At 33.6% G+C, this 16,104-nt stretch overlaps 1 protein-coding gene across 1 annotated transcript in view; it reads left to right on the top strand.

Annotated features, from left to right (window-relative positions):
• Positions 1 to 16,104, top strand: part of LOC136778025 (opioid-binding protein/cell adhesion molecule-like) — a 1,000,824-nt gene that overhangs the window by 80,466 nt on the left and 904,254 nt on the right. The window lies entirely within an intron of this gene.

Here is a 16,104-nt window from a genome sequence, read left to right as displayed (position 1 = left end):
CGCCGCACTTCCTTTAAACGGGTTATTCCTGAGACCTTTCTAAGCGAAACGCGCCATTGGCCGTTTTTAAAACTAGTCACTGGTTAAGGTGAGGTAAAAGATTAAATTTTGTATGCAATTATTGATTTTATATATGATTGCAGTAGTATTGGTATGTACGTGTGGCAAGTGCAAGTATAAGAGAGAAGTTGCTGCTATGACGTTTCACTTTCCCCTCTTATTGATTTTTTCGGAATTGTTGAGAAGTTGCTGCCGGTTAGCTGTTTTGCTTTTTTATTGATTATCTGGAAACTTTCAGATTTAATTCGCGCTCTCGCACAGAAACTAACGCGTACATACAATTTACCTACGGAGAATCTTGGTTAAATGTTATTGTGTGCGGCCCCATACCATTTAATTTCCGATGCCAAATAATTAATGGGCAAATCGAGATAATGTAAATTAAATTCTATGAGGATTGAACACTTTAAACCAAGACTATGCTCCAGTCAATGAGCGCTCAGTTGTGCATATCTGTCGATCATTGACTGTAAGCGAGAAAAAAGCTATAGCCGAATAGTCGCGTCGTTGACGGTTAGCCTAATAAATGAAAATATTGCGTAATCAAATGTTTATTTACCTGATTTTATGGAGCAACTTCAAGGATGGGCAGCATTGTAAATGTGCTCCATATGGCCACCTTCAGCATCGATGCACGCCCTTGCTTGTCGGAGAAGATTTGCTTGGACAGTGGCTACCATCTCAGGTGTGATCTCCGTGATAGCCACATCCAATCGCGCTACTAGTTCTTCCTGATCCCGCATTAGATGTCTTCCCGTGTAAACCTTTTCTTCCAAGGCACCCCAAAAGAAGAAATCTAATGGATTCAGTTCAGGAGATCTAGCAGGCCAAGGGATGGGACCACCACGGCTGATCCATTTGCCGGGAAACTTGCGGTGCAGCACGCCTTTCGCAGTGGCCGCGTTATGCGGAGCTGCTTCGTCGTGCTGGAACCACATTTTCTGCCGAATTTCTAGAGGAACATCTTCCAGAAGGTCTGGAAGCTGATTTTCTAGAAATTCGGCATAAATTTCTCCCGTCAATCGAGATAGTAGGATGCACGGTCCAATCAGTAAACAATTCACAATGAACTTTAGTTGCAAGCATTATTAGCATTTGAGAAACGTGAATAAGTGTTAGAAACTTACCAAATATTTCCCGACGATGCCTGCCCAGAGATTTTCCGACCATTTGTATTGAGATTTCTGTTCTCTTATTACACGTGGGTTACTTTCAGCCCAATGATGGTCGTTTCGCATGTTTATAACACCATTTTTGTTAAACATGCTTTCGTCAGAGAATAAGATATAATTTATGAAATCGTTATCCTCTCCATGTTTTACGAGAAGCCAGCGGCAAAATTGCAAGCGGTTCCCATAATCTCTGGGCAATAATTCCTGTACACTCGTGTACTTGTAGGGGTGCATCGATTCGCCATGGAGCACTCGCAGTACCGTGGTGTGATTGCTGCCTAAATCTCTGGCTACGGCTCGTGTGCTGGTCCTCGGCCTCTCCCGGAATTCGCGCAGCACCCTCTCCTCAAAGGCAGGAAAGCGTGGTGTTCTCTGCTTCCGTTGTCACTATAATTTGGCGCCAAACTGCCCGTGTTCCTCAAGCGCTGCGCAACCGTCTTGATCACATTTTTGTACGGGTGTCGCCGATTGGGGAACTTTTCCGCGTACACCCTCGCGGCCACGGTAGCCGAAGCATTGTTCTGCCAGTATAACTGGAGCATATCACAGTACTCAATGTTGCTGTAACTCATTTTTCACTAAATTTACGGTTGAAAAACGGAGAAAACGATGCGCACTTATGTCGACAATCTGGTAATAGTTTTTTCAATTGCTAATAACAACCACCCCCTTTTTTTATAGCAAGGGCTACTTTCGCACCGCTAGGGGTTGTTATTAGCAACTGAAAAAACTATTACCAGTTTGTCGACATAAGTGTGCATCGTTTTCTCCGTTTTTCAACCGTAAATTTAGTGAAAAATGAGTTACAGCAACATTGAATACTCTGATATGCTCCAGTTATACTGGCAGAACAATGCTTCGGCTACCGTGGCCGCGAGGGTGTACGTGGAAAAGTTCCCCAATCGGCGACACCCGTACAAAAATGTGATCAAGACGGTTGCGCAGCGCTTGAGGAACACGGGCAGTTTGGCGCCAAATTATAGTGACAACGGCAAGCAGAGAACACCACGCTTTCCTGCCTTTGAGGAGAGGGTGCTGCGCGAGTTCCGGGAGAGGCCGAGGACCAGCACACGAGCCGTAGCCAGAGATTTAGGCAGCAATCTCACCACGGTGCTGCGAGTGCTCCATGGCGAATCGATGCACCCCTACACTGCCGTGCTAAGAAAAAAAGCAGTAACTCCAGTTTTGGTCAGAAATGTTTTAACTCCTTCAGAAAATCCCATTTTTATTTATTTTTGAAATGTGTATACAATATAGACTAAATAATGCCCACACATTTTTTTATCATCAATTTAATTTTGCAGTAAGAGCCAAAAGTATAAATAATACTAGATAAAAACGCAGTAAATGACAAATTTTATTCTTTACTTAAATTAGGTGGTTAATACATTAGTACAATAAATTGTTATAAATTGCTTTCACACATGGGCCATGTTAATTAATCTCACAAGATTCTAATTATCATAGCTATCCTTCAAATCAATGACATTTTCATTGATAGGTAAATTTTTCCAAAAATAATGGCGATTGTGTGATATAATTGGCAAAGGATTTCTAGAAATGGAAGTTTTTCTCTCTATAGTAATCCCTCTAGGAAAGCTTATGCATTTAGGGAATTCCATACAACTTTTCATTGATTTCATTTTTAAAAAATTTACATTAAAAGAATCTGCATCAAAGTCCAATTTATAATTAAAGGTAAAATGTCTTCTAGTAAATGTCAATTCTACAATTTCACGTAAGATAGGTCTCGGGTTTGTATGATTGATTTTATATAATGAACTATGATCAACCCAACATAGGAAATCAGTCTGCTGCATAATTTTTACAATTACTCTTCCACAATTAGGACTTTGCACCACACACTTCTCAAAATCTGCAAAATCATAAATCTTCTTAATTTTTTTCATAGACTTTTCCACTTAGTGATGGGAACTATCAGCAGACATGAAGGTATAGCCAGGTATAAAGTAACGTAGGATTATTGAATTTGCTGCCACGGAAGGAGAATTTACTATGAGAGTCAAGTAGGAGAAAAGCGTCCAGTTTTTATTTTGAGAAGAGCAATTGTCCAACCTATGATGAAATTTTTAATATCTCGATAATGATTGAAAAATGCGTAGAAGGTGCTAATAATATCTTCTTTTTTACGTCCAGATATAGTTTCGTTCCATATATAGGCAAATGGTTTATTTTTAAACTTCGAGCCTACAGGAACGAAGCTTTCATTGAAAGCGACAATTCTTTGTGTGAAAATAACCCTTTTAAACATTTCTAAACGTGGTAGCATTATTACTTTTTGGAGGTCAGCAGAGATGCAAATTGTATCAGAATGTACAATATTTTCAGTGTCATGCCTGTATTTTGCACGAGCTTTCGATGATTTGTTTATATGAAGCTCCCATTCACAACAATCTCTGCAAATCGAATCTAACGAATCTTTTTTATGTTGACGATTATGTAGGTTGAAAGACTCACATTGCTCACATTCTTTATGACCTAACACATTGAATCTTATGTGCATGTCATTTGTTACAAAATTTCGATAAAGATCATAAGAACATTTTAAATGAGGATACAATTGAAAGAAATCTTGATGCATTTTTGTAATTGTTAAATCACTAGGCAGATATTTCCTATTTGGTGCATGTTCTCTACGATAATGTGAAACGGAAGGGGAGAACGATTCAATATGACGGCGCATCAACTCTCTATCAAATTTTTTTTTCTTTGATTTCCCTCGGTTGTCAACTTTCTTTTCATTATCAAAAGTTTTTTTGCCTAAATTATTTGTTAAAATTCTATCATTTTTAGCGTTGTATCCTAGAGTTGTTAAAAAAAAGACTTTACAGACATGAGCTTTGTCCCCAGTTTCAGTTTTTAGAAAATAATACAACTTTTTAATCGTTGTCCATCATCGCTTCCGCGTCTTCACCTAACAGAACAAGCAATTACGTTCGAAGAAATAAAGATTTGCCGCTCTGTCCAACTTAATTTCCAGAATTCCTTATTGAGTTCAAACCGACGACTCTTATCAAAATTAAGGTTACATTTCAGTTTGCATTTTTCACATCCTGGCTTGACTTTGTATTTTATTAGTTTACGATTTTGCTCAAGCTTACTTCGTTCTTCAATAGATAATCCGTATGTTTTTCGTTTTCTTAAATTCCCTTTTTAGTAAATACCAAAGCTGATGATGCTATTCCATTACTTTGCTTTTTGTTGACCAAACGATTCTGTAAACGTTGCTCCAGGGGAATATCATCTTCATATTTACATGACGAAGAGCTTGAATAACTCAATAACTTAACTATTTTATCCATCATGAAATATCTATTATTAAATTATAAACACAGAGTTCTATGTTGCTTCAGTATTACAACAAAAATCTCACCATATGTTATAAAGAAGATTACCAATGACAACATTTGTGGTAGACTCCAAGCTTTATAGATGGCGCTGTAGTATTTATACAATTTTAACCCCTAGTGCCAACTATAGAAAAAATAAATAATCTATGAAGTATTCATAAATTTTAAAATAAAGTTAAATCTTTTATTTTGCAGTTATTAACAAATATTTCAATTAAAGAAATGTGATAAATATCTGAATATCTTTTGCTGGTACTGAATTACAGAGCATTTAATGGTTGGCTGTATCTCGTTATACTGAGACAGTTTAGATATTAATATAAATAAACCTTACCGGATTGAATTAAATATCCTAGTCAATTTATCACAAAAGACATTAATATATTCATAATGATTCAGAGTTTGCATGAATCCATAATGATTGTAGAATAGTTGATTTTATTTTCTTCTCAATAATTTTGAATATTCTGAAGATTATTCGTCCATTTGATAGATGGCGCAGGTGAGGTAAAAATTGAAAACCAAGGTGTCGTCGACGATGTCCGCAACAAATGTTTTCCTTGACAACTTCATCTTTGGTCCAGTTACGATAATCGTAAAAATTAAGTTAAATTTAAATTTCAATAAAGATTATCGATTTGAACTTGATGATTGATAAAGAGTTAGGAATATTTATTTGGATGGAATGGTAAACTTCGTTTTTTTTTAATTGTTATTTAACATCCCGATTTGTAATGAAAAATCAGGTGCAAGATCTTTATTAATATCTTCACACCCTTCTATTCATAGTATGTGTGAGTTAAGAAAAATATATATAGAATGATTGTGCTAAGGATTTAGTACTTACTGCTTTTTAAAATCAAATTATTAAAAATCTAATTTGTTAATACTTAACAGAAAAGCAGTAACAACCACGAAAAAGATTACATCATTACTAAGTGTATCTTGGGTATTGAATACTTATTACTATAAAAAAAATATGTGATTACTTGAAGTTTCAGATGTCTATAAAATATTTTACTTGGTGGCAATCAAAAATAACATTTGATTGCAATAAACCTCGAAATACTATATAAAGAAGTTACAGCTTTTTTTCTTAGTACGGCAGTACAAGTACACGAGTGTACAGGAATTATTGCCCAGAGATTATGGGAACCGCTTGCAATTTTGCCGCTGGCTTCTCGTAAAACATGGAGAGGATAACGATTTCATAAATTATATCTTATTCTCTGACGAAAGCATGTTTAACAAAAATGGTGTTATAAACATGCGAAACGACCATCATTGGGCTGAAAGTAACCCACATGTAATAAGAGAACAGAAATCTCAATACAAATGGTCGGAAAATCTCTGGGCAGGCATCGTCGGGAAATATTTGGTAAGTTTCTAACACTTATTCACGTTTCTCAAATGCTAATAATGCTTGCAACTAAAGTTCATTGTGAATTGTTTACTGATTGGACCGTGCATCCTACTATCTCGATTGACGGGAGAAATTTATGCCGAATTTCTAGAAAATCAGCTTCCAGACCTTCTGGAAGATGTTCCTCTAGAAATTCGGCAGAAAATGTGGTTCCAGCACGACGAAGCAGCTCCGCATAACGCGGCCACTGCGAAAGGCGTGCTGCACCGCAAGTTTCCCGGCAAATGGATCAGCCGTGGTGGTCCCATCCCTTGGCCTGCTAGATCTCCTGAACTGAATCCATTAGATTTCTTCTTTTGGGGTGCCTTGGAAGAAAAGGTTTACACGGGAAGACATCTAATGCGGGATCAGGAAGAACTAGTAGCGCGATTGGATGTGGCTATCACGGAGATCACACCTGAGATGGTAGCCACTGTCCAAGCAAATCTTCTCCGACAAGCAAGGGCGTGCATCGATGCTGAAGGTGGCCATATGGAGCACATTTACAATGCTGCCCATCCTTGAAGTTGCTCCATAAAATCAGGTAAATAAACATTTGATTACGCAATATTTTCATTTATTAGGCTAACCGTCAACGACGCGACGATTCGGCTATAGCTTTTTTCTCGCTTACAGTCAATGATCGACAGATATGCACAACTGAGCGCTCATTGACTGGAGCATAGTCTTGGTTTAAAGTGTTCAATCCTCATAGAATTTAATTACATTATCTCGATTTGCCCATTAATTATTTGGCATCGGAAATTAAATGGTATGGGGCCGCACACAATAACATTTAACCAAGATTCTCCGTAGGTAAATTGCATGTACGCGTTAGTTTCTGCGTGAGAGCGCGAATTAAATCTGAAAGTTTCCAGATAATCAATAAAAAAGCAAAACAGCTAACCGGCAGCAACTTCTCAACAATTCCGAAAAAATCAATAAGAGGGGAAAGTGAAACGTCATAGCAGCAACTTCTCTCTTATACTTGCACTTGCCACAGGTACATACCAATACTACTGCAATCATATGTAAAATCAATAATTGCATACAAAATTTAATCTTTAATATCTCCTTAACCAGTGGCTAGATTTTAAAACGGCCAATGGCGTTTCCCTTAGAAAAGTCTCAGGAATAACCCGTTTAAAGGAAGTGCGGCGTTAACGTTCCACCCTGTATATATATCATCTGTACCTATAGCTACCAACAAACCCTTTTTGTAAACTGACCTATTAACTGTAATAGATGAAGTACTGGTAAATAATTCATGACGTACACCTATAGGGATCATATTTTTAATGTCATCGTAACCAAATATATTTATTAAATTTAAATTACTTTCTTTTTCAATAACTGAATCATTAAATAGGCCAGCAGTACATAAAAGCTATAATTTAACTTGAATTGTTGTTTTATAGCAACTGTTTTAGCTATATTGACTCTCTTATTTACAGTTTTTGCAGTGTCCATCAAATCCTTATATTTACCTTCAATTTGAATGCAGGAGAATTGTTTTATAGGGCCTAATGTACGTCGTAATGATGGATAATGAAATAAAAAATGTTGCTTTGGTTTTAAAAATTCGTTAAATAATCGTAAATATAGCTCGTGATGCTCCCATATTAAATTCTCTAATAATGTACATGTTGCTTCGTTTACATTAGGTGAATATATTATGCAAATGATTTCACGAAGCAGCACATAAAGATGCCAATATATATTATTTATTGGTAACATGTCGCCAATTATAAAATCTAAATTTGAAACAAAAAAGGATATTTCAGATGCTAAAGATATAAGAAATTTATTTTTTAACGCCTTCTCAGAAATGTGTAACGACATACTTTTGTTTGTGGAACTAATAGAATGAAAGAATTGAAGTTTCTTGTTCAATGTTTCAAGACTAAAAACTTTATCTTTGTAAATTAAAACATTCTATATTTCTGCTATATCATAACGATAAACGCCTTCTCTTATATCATGCATTGGATCCAAAAATATCTTTTCTGTTACATAGTAACTTGGAAGATTTGAAAATACACATTTCTTGAATACCATTAATATTACTTATAACACATTCATCATAATTATTTTTCGTTCTCAAAAAGCTTTTATCTTCTCTTAAATGTTTATGGCATGTATCCTTGTCTGCTATTCAAATTCTACAGAAATAATTTGAGTTAAAACATTTTGCATACCCTAAGATTGTGTTTAAACCTAAATTGCCTCCGGATATTAAAATCACAGGTAAATAAGCTTGTGTTCTTTTTCCATTAATGACTGAAGCAATGCCATCTTTCTCAAGATCCATGAGATTATTTATAGCGTGCGAAAAATTTCTTCTGTTTCCAGCTCTATTATGATTGTTTACCAAATGAAGTTGTAATAAATATATGTTTTCCAATTTGCTTTGGAATTTTTCCGGTAGACAAGCAAATATAGAATACAATGCTCCAAGTTTTTTAATACCTTTGCGCGAACCTAAAGAGTTGTTGACTTCAAAATCATCAAAATAAATTATAATTGGAGGAACAACTTTATGCAGAAATTTCTGTTTAATACATGGCCATTATTTAGACTTAAAGTTTGACGTAAAAGTGGTACTGTTTTCACATCCCGTAATATATTTATTTATGTTCAACAAAACATTTGGTAATTCCAAAAATTTTTTACAAACTTTTTTTATATCTATTGTCTCTAAAGTCAAATTTTTAGTTACAACTTTATTTGTGCTATATTGAATCTGACCAAACAATATCAGACTTTTCGGTGGAATATAACAGTTTATTTGTTTAAAGCACTTAAAAGTCATATACTCCGTTTTGAAGTCATTGAAAGCTTCTTTTATTATCTTCAGATAAACATTTAAACTATGCGTTTCACTAACTGAAATCGAAATATTATTTTGTCGTAAATACGAAAAACATTGGTTATAAAAAGCGCTAAATCCTTTAATATAATTTCATGAATAAGTATCCTACATATATTACTCTTACTGTATAATTTACCAATACGAAAAGCAACTTTAAGTTTAACTTTACTTTCAAATTCGTTAATTTCAATTGTGTTCGCAATATTACTACGAAAAATATTACCAATTTGAGGTAATACATAATTTTCTATACACTTTACATTCTGTAAGTATGATTTATCCTGTGTACATTACAATTTAACATGTTTTATATGGTCGGCGACATTTTTGCGAAAAAATTATTGTTAGTTTTATATTTAGGGTTGGTAACGGTTAAATTCTGGGGCTTCACAATTGCCATCTGTGAGAAGAAGTGGCAATTACTAACATGTTTTGTAAGTGTGTGTGAAATATTTACTTTTAGTGTCAGAATGACAGGACTAGAGGTTTATACTTTATTTTTATAATAAAAGCGTCATAATTTTTCAAAATCGTGTAGGTATTAAAATAATATTAAGAGGCAACACCTTATTTTTTTAGACTTGCGCTGATTAATTGTCCATTTAACCCATATTTTATCCTTTTCAAATAGTGTTAAATTATAAGTCTTTTCATCTTAATTCATTCTTAATAATAGTATGTTATTAATAATCAAGTAAAATTATCATCTTTACTGTGGATATTTTTTAAATAGGTGGAGTTGTAATTAATTAAAACAGTGACTTGTCTCCCAGTTTACTATTTTATTCGTTACGGACACGGACACAGCTTTATTTCCCTTTACAACATGGACGTAAACAATTATCAGATAAGTTGGAATTGTAACAAGTGTTTTCTTTCTATCTATCCTTTTAAGTAACAAATACTTTGTGATACCTTTTTCTGTTGTTATAGGTAAAGCGATACAATGAGTGACTATAATTGACTGCCCAAATATTCAACCTTTATTATAATATACGCAACTATTGAGAGAGATTATCGAAATATTTTGTTAACTACATTATGGCAAGGTTAAGTTTAACAGCAGATTGATTATACGTTTCAAGATAAATCAAGAAGCTTATAATCTAACATATAATAAATTCTATTACCAGGATGCAGATACTATTTGCTGTGGGTAAAATTTCATATTTCATATTTCATATAGAACCACTGTATTTTTTTAAACTATCTGTAATACATTTTTTCCTCACTTAAGTAATGGAAAATACCTTGCTTCTTTTTGATAAGTAAACTAGGATAACTTTCGTTACTCTACTCAGTATAATATGCAACAATAACATTTATATAATTTTTGAAGGAAGTAAAATACATTGTCTTCAACTAGTGGTCTTCAATCATAGTAAGATATATAGTTTTCTAAAATCAGTTTCAAACTACAGTCAGGCTATGTACGTTTCAAAGCGGCCTAATATTTCACCCAAATAATCATTTACATTGGTTGAAACTGAATATCAATATGCTTTGCCTCAAAGACACTATCCGCTAACTTTTGAATGTAATTAATTTATCAATTCATTTCTTTACAGCAGTTGAGGTTTCTGTGTAGATATTTTGTATATATATATGGGTGATTCAAAAAAAGGCAAAAAAATTTTTTTTAGTGCACATTTTTTTAAAAATATTTTATGCAATAAAATAGAATTTTCACCAAATTTGACCTCTGTAACTTAATTTTAAACGGTGGCGTAATTCATTTCATTATAATTCTTTTACTGTATAATATCTTTTCCGTCATAACCTATCATGAAGTTACATTATTCATACAAAATCAATACCATATTGATTCTTTTAAGCATTTAACCGCAAAATAATCATTATATAGCTATTAATAATGTAACGTTTTTGAGGAAACTCATGAAAGAACGGTATGGGCTATTATGCTGTCTCGCCCTGGCACTTTATTTTGACTCCTTAACTCTCTTCGCCACCGCTAGGAGGCCATTCGCTGAACACAACTCACAATACTGACTAACGTCATCTCATAACTGAAGGATCATCCAAATAATAAAACTTATTCGAAAGGCATTTGATGATAGGTTATGACGAAAAAGATATTACAGTGAAAAGATTGTAATGAAACGAATTGCGCCACCTTTTAAAATTGAGATACAGAGGTCAAATTTGGTGAAAAATTCTATTTTAATGCATAAAATATAAAGAAAAATATGCATTAAAAAAAATTTTTTTTTCGACTTTTTTTTAATCACCCTAATATATATATGTATATATATATATATATATAATTTTCCCTTTTAAGTAGATAAAAGAAAAAAAATATAGGGAGAATTCGAAGCTAAATTGTGCCAATCAATGAAGCTGGTTGTGGTCGGATGAACTATAGTTTTTAATTTTAAAGAATATAAAGTATGTATTATACATCATTAATAATCATAAATGTAATGCGTTCATCATTTTTTAAATGCATTCTTGTAAAATAAATTAATTTATTGATAATATCATCATTTATATTACTATTTATTGTTACCCGCGTAGAAAAAAAGGCTCGCAAACTGTTCTACGAGACTATCGCAAAAATAATATCGTGTTTGTCCTAACGCGATACTTCACACCAATACTAATTACAAAACCAATTACGAAATAATTGACGATACTAATAAATACGTTTTTTTTGCGATATTTTTTTCGAGACTCCTCTCAGCAGAAAATGTAATTAAATATTTTTTTATAATTTTATATATGTTTTAATTTTGTAATCTTAATTGTTTTTAAATGTATGCTCTATAAATCATTTTTATTTAATAAATAATGAAACACCGTTAATTGAATTTTAATACAAATCTTTTATTTTCCTTCATATAACTGTTAACAATATTTATATATGTACAAACTTAAATAAGATTTTAATAACAACACGTATTTCATTCTGTTTCTATACGACTAATAGGATCTATTATAAAACTTTCATTTAAATCTTCATTTTCAATACAAAAACATAGGCACTCTAAATTTTGTACATTAACTGCCAAATCATTATTGCTCGTTGATTCTACAATATTGATAAAGGTAATATTCGAGTTGTTAAATACAGAATGATTATTGATTTTGTTCAGTATAACAAATGCGTCTTTGCATTGACAAAGACTTTCGTAATTTTTGCAGGTACAAGATTTTATAAAATATTTTATTTTGCCATAAAATCTATTCCCTTCTATAACATATTTACAATAACATGACTGGGTTTTTAATGTAAATGAATAATTATGCGAAGAATAAGTATAACTATATTCTTGGAGCCGATTATATTTGTAAAAATTAATTCCTGGAATATTTAAATCACGTAGTTGTTTATCGTGCCGCATTGAAAATTTTGTAAGTTTTCCTAAAATAAAAGTATTTTCATTTAACTTTTGAATTTTGAGTCGTTTAGTTCTAAAATTTACGTTTCTGCTAAAGTCATATACTACACTGTTTTCATTTATATTTTTTTTTTCATAAACGAACAATAATTAACATAATCACTGATTCGATTAAAAATTTGAACTTCGGGCATTTTGCTACTTTTGATAAGCCTTTTCAGTTGTCCATATATATTTTGAAAAGCAAAAAATGAGGTGACCCATAATGGACCAAAGTCCTTTACACATTCTGGAAGGTGTAGTAAAGAGTGTAAATTGCAAGTCATATATTCTTTGCAATATAATAACTGAAATAATGATACAAAAGTATGAAGATTTTTTTGTGCAATTATTATTTCCTTAAATTTGACCGTTCCCTGCATTAATAAAAATATACTTGAAATTAGTAATTTATAGTGATTGTAATATTGAATGTTTAGAATATCTTTTAACCATGGTAGTGAATAATAATAAAAAAATAATTTAAACTCTGAAGCTTTCCAAAAATTAAAATGATCTTTAATTGACCGTGGTCTTCTATTAACAAATAGTGGAGGTTTTATTGAAAGTAATCTTTTATCAACTTTTTTAATAAGTTTTGAAACCGAAAATTGCTCATTACGATATTTTAAATCGAACCACAAATTAATTAAATTCTTTACTACACCTTCGAAAATGCAATGCATAGAATCTATTGATGTTGTCCGAATAAATTTGTAAGCAATCTTTGATAATAACGATGGTCCCTTAACACCAAACACTGGAATTTTGGAGTTTATGGACTCTTTTGCAATTGAATTAGTATTAGATACATCTCTTAGTATTATTTTTTCGTATGTATAAGTTTGTATGTTATCATATCTGTTTCCTTTTTGCAAACACTTTTGACGCTCAAAATAACTGTTAAATAGCTACATGTTTAAGAATAATGCTTTTGCAGGAAGGTCGCAACTACTGCAAATTAAAAACGCTTTAATTATCACTGGAAATTTTGAATTATGCATTGTCACTGAAACTCCTTCATATAGATTTTTCAATTTTTCATATAGAGGTTTTAGAAATATATTAGGCAAAGGTTTCTTTTCCCCATACCAAAATCCGAAAAATATTAAGTTTTCAAGTTTGTATCTTTCTCCATATTTTAATTAATTGATTATAAAAAATAAAGGCCATAATGAAAATTTGGAAGATCGGAATGGCGCAATTCCAATTGTGTACCATGTAAGTGTTATATTAAATTCAGAACTATGGATGTTATTGTTCAAATTTAACTCTTTATATATTTGGCCATCATATATATCACTGAGATTTGTGGTACTATTATTTTCTGAAAACTTTAAATTTTGAATAATGTTAGGCCGAGAACATAAGGTTTGGAATTGATTAACAAGTAGAACCTCTATAAAATTGGAAATGTTATTATTGATTAAACAGTATGGACACATCTTTATGGCCCTTAAGCATTTGGAACAATTTAAACGGACATTATGATAAATTAAACTTGCATTCGATTTATTAAAAAATTTTCTAAGTTTATAAATGCTGCTAAAATAATTATTTGGGGTAATGCAGGGTAATGATATCAAGTTTAAAATATCTTCGAGTAAAACTCCACTTACAGTAGGGTCAATATAAATGTTACATCATATGAAATGAGACTTTTCATATTATCTTCAATATAAAAAAAGAAGAAACTGTAATATAAATCTTTAGTTGCCATTGTCCTTAGTCTTGTGATGATTTTGAACCCATTTTTGTTGCTGTTAACGGGATCCCTCAAGCCCTCTGTAGCCAACATTACGGAACGAAAAACGAGAGAGAATTGTCCAGCGCTATTTTTCGATCGATTTCAATGTTTTTTAGCTTGTTGGAATCGTTAGGACTCGCACCGTGTCATAAATAAAGCCGTATTTTCCAAAAAACGTAAGTAGTGGTAGCTAGGGGGTTCCTGTGACACGGTGGTGAGGGGAGTGCGGGTGTGCGGGGGGAAGTGTCTTGGGCTCCTGTGACATGTAGGTGAGGGGGGTGCGGGTGTGCGGGGGGAAATGTCTTAAGAGAGCTGGGATATATTGGGAGATGAGGGGGAGTGCGGGTGTGCAGGGGGGAAGTGTCTTCTTAAGAGCTAGGGTTCATTGGGATGATGAGGAGGGTGCGGGTGTGCGGAGGAAATGCTTTGGCTGTGGGGAGTGAGAGAGAGAGAGAGATCCCTCTCACCCTCACTTTCTCTCTTAGTCTCTCACCCCTCTCACATCAGTCTAGGGCCCGGATGGTTAATTATCCTACGGGTCCACTAGTTCCCTAAGGCTTACCCCCTCTCCCATGACCCTAGGACCCGGATGGTTAGTTATCCTACGGGTCCACTAGTTCCCTAAGGGTTACCCCTCTCCCATCACCCTAGGGCCCGGATGGTTAGTTATCCTGGCAGTTACCCAGAGAACTTTTTTTGTATTTTAGTTGGTGGAGGAAAAAGTTTCATTTTTCTCCACTAGGTGGCGATCACGAAAATTACGGGGAACAGCTACACCGCTAGGGGGGTCCTCAGCATCTTACGGACTGCCATTTTTTTTTTCTTAGACCTGCCCTCGGAGGGCCTTTCCTCCCTCCACATACTTATCATAGACCCTCCCACTATTTTTCTACTATAGACCTGCCATTTAACTTGATTTTACATTTCTCCTTACACATTGAGCACTAGGTAGATTTTTTTTTCTTTTATGAGTTAGTAATAATTATAAAGTGCTTTTTTCATTTTTTTCTGTTTTTCTTTTTTCCTTTTTTTCTTTTACGGATTAAATTAAGGGAAATAGGAGTAGGGGAAAAGAAAGAGACTATTAAATAACATTTATCATATAATTAAAAACGAACATGAAACTTATATAAAAAACTAATACAATTGAAACTTATATAAAAACGAATATTTAGCCCATTCAGCTAATAACAGCTTCTGAAACATAAAAAAAATTTATTAATATCAAGTAAATTACGAACTTAATTTTTAATATTTACCTTTTATTTGTTTCCGCACCCACTTTGCGAAAACATCTACCTCCTGTTTCACACAGTGGACAGGCTTTTGTGTTTTTCGCGTAATTTTAATTTTATGCAGTTCGCAAGGAATAATGTCTGTTTTTATATATTCAATTAAGCAATCGAATTTTGGACAATTAAAATTTTCTAAATTGACATTATTAATATTCATTATATTTAATAAGTCACGTTCGAAGTGTCCACCTTTATATGCAACCACTGGTTGCACACTGTCACATTCAATGATTTTTAGAAAATCATATATTTCATTTTGTGAATATCTTTCATTTCCCGTATTTCCATATGCAATTCCGTGCACATTATTAAACACAAAAGATGCAGTTTTCCGGTCAGCAATACTTAAAGTGTTCATTGATCCACTAACTTTAAACGCACCATAATGTGTTAAGTTAGAGTATATATTTTTGTTAGAGATCGGAGTGGGGGCGCGAGCGGTCTGGGACTCTCAGGCCGTCTCGCTCCTGCTCACACTCAGTCTCTCTTGGTCCTACCTCCAATCAAGGCCGACAGATGGCTCACAGCGCAGAGCTCTCTCTCGCTGTTACAATTTGTGTCCCTTGTATATATTAACTCCCCAAGAGTTCCGTCAATTTGCGGCTCTATTTAAACGGTCTAGACTCTAGACTTTGTCTTTTCTTTCTTCGCGGTAGCTTAGCCATCACTACCTTCCTGCGACGCCACTAAGTCTCTTAGTACGCATTTCCGCTCCATCGTCGATTTCTTGGACTCCAAGAAATCTTCTTCCTTTCTCTCTTTCTTCGTAGCCTGGGAGTCTCAGGTT

The sequence above is a fragment of the Prorops nasuta genome, unplaced genomic scaffold (genome assembly GCF_024137725.1).
Source record: "Prorops nasuta isolate Cenicafe-Biocafe unplaced genomic scaffold, Cenicafe_Pnas_1.2 PNAS00013, whole genome shotgun sequence".
Taxonomy (NCBI): Eukaryota; Metazoa; Arthropoda; class Insecta; order Hymenoptera; family Bethylidae; genus Prorops; species Prorops nasuta.
This window is presented reverse-complemented; position numbering and strand designations above follow the sequence as displayed.